We start from the raw sequence: 6,000 nt of genomic DNA on the forward strand, positions 1-6,000 counted from the left end.
TAAATACTTTGTAAAAATCTGTAGTGCAACTAGTTGTTTCTTCAGAGTCTTCTCTTGGGGCAGGTCCTTTCACCCCTTCCAGATGCTGCCAGTCATAGCTTGGCAGCATCTGAGAATGATAGATGTACTTAATAAAGTTTTTGCTTTCAATATTTTAAGGGTAAAAAATAAAGCAAGCACCTATGATTATCTCTCATGTTAGAATACAGATGATTAAAGGTAATCCATGTAAAAAACAGCTTTTAAAATGTACATATCATTTTGTCTAAAACAAGTGTAAAAGCATGGTTTTTGCTGATTTCATGCCACACAAAATTTCTACTTTGGAGAATATATCTAAATTTGTCCATGAACTCTCACAGTTTCCATGATCTGTAACTAGCCATAAGCCAGCATTATTCACATTGCATTCTACCAGCACATTAGGTGCATGACCTATCTGTCACTCACTTCACAGTATGCACAGTGCCTGTCATTGTTCAATGGCTTGCTTGCAATCAGTCTGATTCCAGCAGTCAAAGGGTTAAAAAGCGATGCTGGGTGGATGTCCCCCATTTTGAACCCAAAACTCCCGTGCTATAAAAAGTGCTAACACCATGTTGTTTTGTTATATTTCTGTACTGGAATTATACAGTTTAAAGGAAAATTCAGATGGCTGTATAACTCGGATGAAGATCTCAACACAATGCTCGGACTGGCCGATGGCTCTCCCGACCTGAGCGTGGCAGCCAGGCTTGGAATGGCCAACAGGAGAACAGGAGAATCCCCCGGTGGATCCCTGTGCAAGAGTGGGCCACCACCCTCTTATATAAGCAGTACTTAGCACAATATACTTGAATCACTATGTATAGACAAAGGCAGAATCTTATTAATTTACAATCTACCCAGTTCATTGTTATATAGATTGTGATTGAGGATAATGTCACATTTGCATGAAGCTGAAAAGTGGTGCCCTGGAGTAGGTTACTGGTGGGCCCTTGGCACCCCAGTCCGACCCTGCTCAGCATGTATTTCTATGCAGCAGTCACGCTTGGATCGGGAGAGGCGCCGGCCAGTCCGAGCATTGCGTTCGATCCTCGTCCGAGGATCCGTCCTGACTCTTCCTTAACACGGCCAAATCAAATCAGCAATGAGAGAGAAGCTCTTCCAGAACGGACCATTTTTTTTAAAGGTTGCCGATATACAATGAAGCTTTCTGGCAGAACAAAGAACAGAAAATGAAAAATCTTGTACTAGTGTAGATAGAAAACAATCTTCCCTATCATCAGTGATAAAGAAAAGTCATTACATGCATGGGAAACTAGAATGATTTCCACAATGACTTACACAAAACCTGTGTCAAAGAACCCTATTTCCAGCTTGGTGTAGGGGCTGGTAAGCTTTGAAGTGCCGTGCTTATCTGTGACTGCAGTATAAATACATCACTACCTGGAAAAATAAGCTGTAAACGCAATAAAAGAGAAAAAAGGAGGGATGACAACGACAATAATTATTTTTATATGTTCAGTACTATCATGTAGACAAGCAATATGTGTATTGACTATACATTTTTCTGGGTTTAGTGTTTCTTGCATTATTATTAATTAGGAACTAAACAAAATTAAAATGTAAAGCCTACCTGTCCTTTCACACAAAACCTGTAGAGAAGCAAAGTCTAGCTACCCTCATTCCCCACAAGAAGGTAAAACTGCTTTTGACCAACAGACCAGACGAGTAGCTGTCCTGATTCTCACGCTCTGTAACTTGCCACCTGCTTCAAGAGTGTTTTTTTTTCATCAGCATTCTGCCAGCACTATAGGTGACGAAGCTTCCTTTCACTCAGTTCCCAGTATTCAATGCTCCTGCCATTGTACAGTGGCCAGCCTACCCTGCGCTGCTCAATCAGTAATGACAGTTCCAGACTCCATAAGGCCACACCTTTGAATTTTATACGCCTGTATATATATATTTTTTTTTTTACTTTATTTTATTTAAATTTATTTCAAGAAAAAAACAACCAGATGAATGGAAAACCGCAGAGCTGTAAGAAAAGATGCTTCAGAACTGACTGGTCATCTTTTTTAAATCAAATATTTTTTATTGTTAAAACTTTTTTTGTAACACGACAGTAAAATAAATAAAACAACCCAACCAAAGAAGGGATCCAGTCCCTATTCTGTCCCTCTCCCCACAACACATTGCCCTTTCAAACAAAACATTTTGAGTTAAATGTTCCACAGTTCTGTCCACAGCAAATTAACAATCTTACAGTATGAATAGTCACAATTGTATTAAGGGGTATCTAACTCTTGCTTTGGAGCAGTTATACACATGTCTAAAGCAGCCCAATGTAGGATTTTGCACCTGTCAAGTAATCTATATATCAATCATAGCAGACCAAGTCGAAATCTATGCAGTTCTCTGGATGCTAGGCCGGAGCAGTCAATCCATGGAGCCCATATTTTTTCAAATTTAGAGATGGCCTTCCTTTTCAGATATATACTTTTTTCCAGATTTAATAACCAATTAATCTTATTTATAAATTCTGTCACCGTGGGCGCCTGCTCTGATAACCAATGTTGGGCTATTAGTTTCCTAGCCATGTATAACATGCGTGCCACCGCTATTTTGCCATGTTCGTCAGTGCTCAGATCTTCTATATATCCCAGTATACATACTAATGGTGAGGGATCTGAATCGACTGAGTATGTTCTATCAATGATCGTTATTACATCCCGCCAGAAGTTTTCCAGAGCAGGGCAGGTCCACATCGTATGAAGCATGTTAGCTGGGGATGTTTTACATCTAGCACATAGGGAGTCTGGTCGAAGCCCTATATCGTGGAGAAATTGGGGTGTTCTATATGACTGGTGCAGCACCTGTAAGTGGGAGAATCTATGGGACTCACTCAGAGATAACTGGGGAACTCTTTCCAGTATTTCAGACCACAGCTCCTCTTCAATAGGGCCTATCAAGCCCTCCCACTTTTCTTTTGATCTTATGGGGTGTTTTGCTAATACCAGGTCCAGCAGACCCCTATAAAGCAATGAGATTAGCCCCCAGAATGATGTGATCTAGCCATTCTCTGTATTATAGCATTTTGAGGAACTCCATTATTTAGGACAAGACCCTCTGCCTTATATGCATGTCGTAACTGAAGGTACTTATAAATTCGGTGTTGGGCAGTCCATATTCATTTTGTATCTGTGAAAACTCCTTGAGTGAATCTCCCGCTAAAACATGAGTGAATCTTTCTAGTCCTTTTAGACTCCAATTTTTAAACCCTTCCAATTTATATAGGTTAGGGAGCCATGGCGTTTCCCACAGTGATGTAAATTGTGAGATCCCTAGTATCCCCTGTAATTTCCCCACTGCCCACCAAAGTTTGTGTATTAACAGCGTAGTTGGGGTTCTACAAGAGGGTGTCTTAAATTTGTGAGCCTCCAATGCTCCATAGAGTCTGAGTGATTTAAAATGTGATTGGAGTAGAAGACGTTGAGTCCCCCCTCCCCCTCCAGGGTCGTCCCACCCACGAATGTGCTGGAGCTGAGCTGCCATATAATAAACCCACGGATTTGGGACAGCAAGGCCACCCATTGTTTTATCTCTTTGCAAAGTTTCCAGTTTAATTATTGGAGCTTGTTTTCCCCAGATTAAGTCCCTGAACATGCTGTTTACTTTAAGGAAATAACTCTGGGGAAGCCATATTGGAGAATTATGCAATACATATAGCAATTGTGGCATCCAGATCATCTTGACCAAGTTAGTGCGGCCCACCACTGACAGTGGCAATTTAGACCACGTGTTGACTGGTCCTCTTTAAAGAAAATCTGTCACCAGAATCTATTTTTTCTGCGCATGTGCATATTTCTACCTTTTGGGGCCATCAGTTTAATCACAGATTTCTGTAAAGCTATTCCAAAATATTTACCCCAAAAGTTTTATGGGAATCAGAGCAAATGCTGAACAAAATGGATTCCTCTGCCCACAAAAGGAAAAAGACACTGCACATGTTCTTTGCTTTGGCAACCTGTAGATGACGTAGGAAACTTCCTCCATGTCAATAAACACAATAGATGATGACTTTGCCCTGATTAAGCTTGAAACTTGCATGGTCTGGATATGACTCGCCCCCTGGGCCTGTGTTGTGCGTGCACGTGTGTGCGGGGAATACCCGGAGCCGGATCGCTGGGGGTTGTAGTCTCCGTGGCGATGACCCGGTCCGTGCCCAGGGTGGTCAAACCAGTGGCAGACTTAGTAGTATTATAATTGTCCGACTACGCCACCCGTGGATTGCGGTCAGTGGGGACCGCCGCTGCGATGCAGCCCACTGAGGCTGATGTTGTATGCGCAGCCAAGTATGGGATGACTGCCCACGGGAGAAGTATAGCCTCAGGGCAGTTAGTGCGGATGATGGGAGTGATGGTGCATGAGCGTCCCAGCACTGGTGGTGCTGGTGCGGCGAAGAAGCACAGAGACGTGTGATTGCAGTTTCCAATGCTTTACTCACAGTTCTTTACTGGTCCTAGTCACCTCGGCACCGGCGACGACTGCCCAAGCCGTGCTGCGTCCACCAGGCAAGGGGCTCGACCAACTCCCAGGCAATTCCAGAGCGTGGCACAGGGCTCCCTTCTCTTCCCTTCTCTGGCCGTGCCCCACAAGTGACTCTACGTTTGTCCGGCTGCCTCGGGCCTTCTCTGGGTATGCTGATTTCTGCGTCCCTGACCCTATGTGGTGTGCCTTCCTGGTAGGTGTAGTGAGGGGTCGCACCGAGATATAGTCACGACCGCCGGTCTTTGGCTGAGGATTAGTCGCCTCCACCAATTTGGGATCCGGTACCCTGTTCTGCCAACCCGTCACCCGCAATCTCCTGGGCCTATGAGGTTCCTTCTTCTCTCATGTCTCTGGGCCTCTCTTAATGTTCTGTTCCTTGTTTCCTTTCTCTTCTGTTCCTGTTCTCTCTGCTGTTTCTGGCCTCCACTCCAGGCTTGTCTCGTGGAGCTGGGCCCAGACTGAGCCACAGCTCCCTGTCAGCCCTCTCTGGCTGAACTCCTTCTCTCACTCCTCTCCTCTGACTCACTTGTCTTGTCTCGTCTTGTCCCTACTTCTAAGATGTTGCCCACCTTATATACCTCCCTTTCTATGTATGAGCCCAGCTGACTTGCAACCAATGGGCTCCTACCTATGAATAGAGACCCACCCCTATCTGCTCCTACACCACTGGGTTTTCCTTCCCCTCCCCACTCCAGCCAGGGACAGATGCTGTCGTGCCTGCACTTCTGTCTTGTGGGAGCACCGTTGAGCTGTCCCTCGGAAATGGGGTGTGTGTGGTGCATGCAGCTTACTGAGTCCTGGTCCACACTCCATCCTCACCCGGGAGTGGAATATCACACCTCTGGTTTGAGGTGCAATACCCCTGTAGCAGCCGAGCTCTCGGGGTGCTACAGATACACCAAGTGGACATTTCAGTGGTACCGGTAATTAGTATTCTTAGCAGGAGTTTCTTATAATGAGACCTTTCACTAAATTTTTCATGGTAAACTGGACACAAGATGCAATAGTGACTGCAGAGTAAATAAAACTTTTCCTTTTGATTTCTCCTCTGCGTTGCAGATATTTGAATGTAGTCAAGAGCTGATAGAAGGTTTTGTAATATGACACAGCTAAACTCAGCTGCACTGCCCCTCCCCCACACTGACTCATGTAGGAGGTTAGAGGAGGAGATCAGGGCTGTATCCTCACATCTCACACACTGTCTTTCATTTGAGTGTTGCTGGCTGCTTATGATTGTTCAGTATCATACAGGGAGAAAAACCACCCCCCCAGTAAAGACCGTCTGATAACACCCACATGGACTTTAAAAAGTTAACTCATTAGGTGCCAAGAGAGGCAAAATTAGTTAAAAAAAAGTTTTATTCCACTCTGCAGCCACTATTACATTGTGTATCCAGTTCATGTATCTATGAACAAAATAGTAAAAGATCCTCTTGAAACCTCATTTTCTATTAATATATACAGGTG

This window comes from Phyllobates terribilis, unplaced genomic scaffold (genome assembly GCF_046119375.1).
Source record: "Phyllobates terribilis strain yellow unplaced genomic scaffold, ASM4611937v1 Scaffold_3__8_contigs__length_932513732, whole genome shotgun sequence".
NCBI classification, from domain to species: domain Eukaryota; kingdom Metazoa; phylum Chordata; class Amphibia; order Anura; family Dendrobatidae; genus Phyllobates; species Phyllobates terribilis.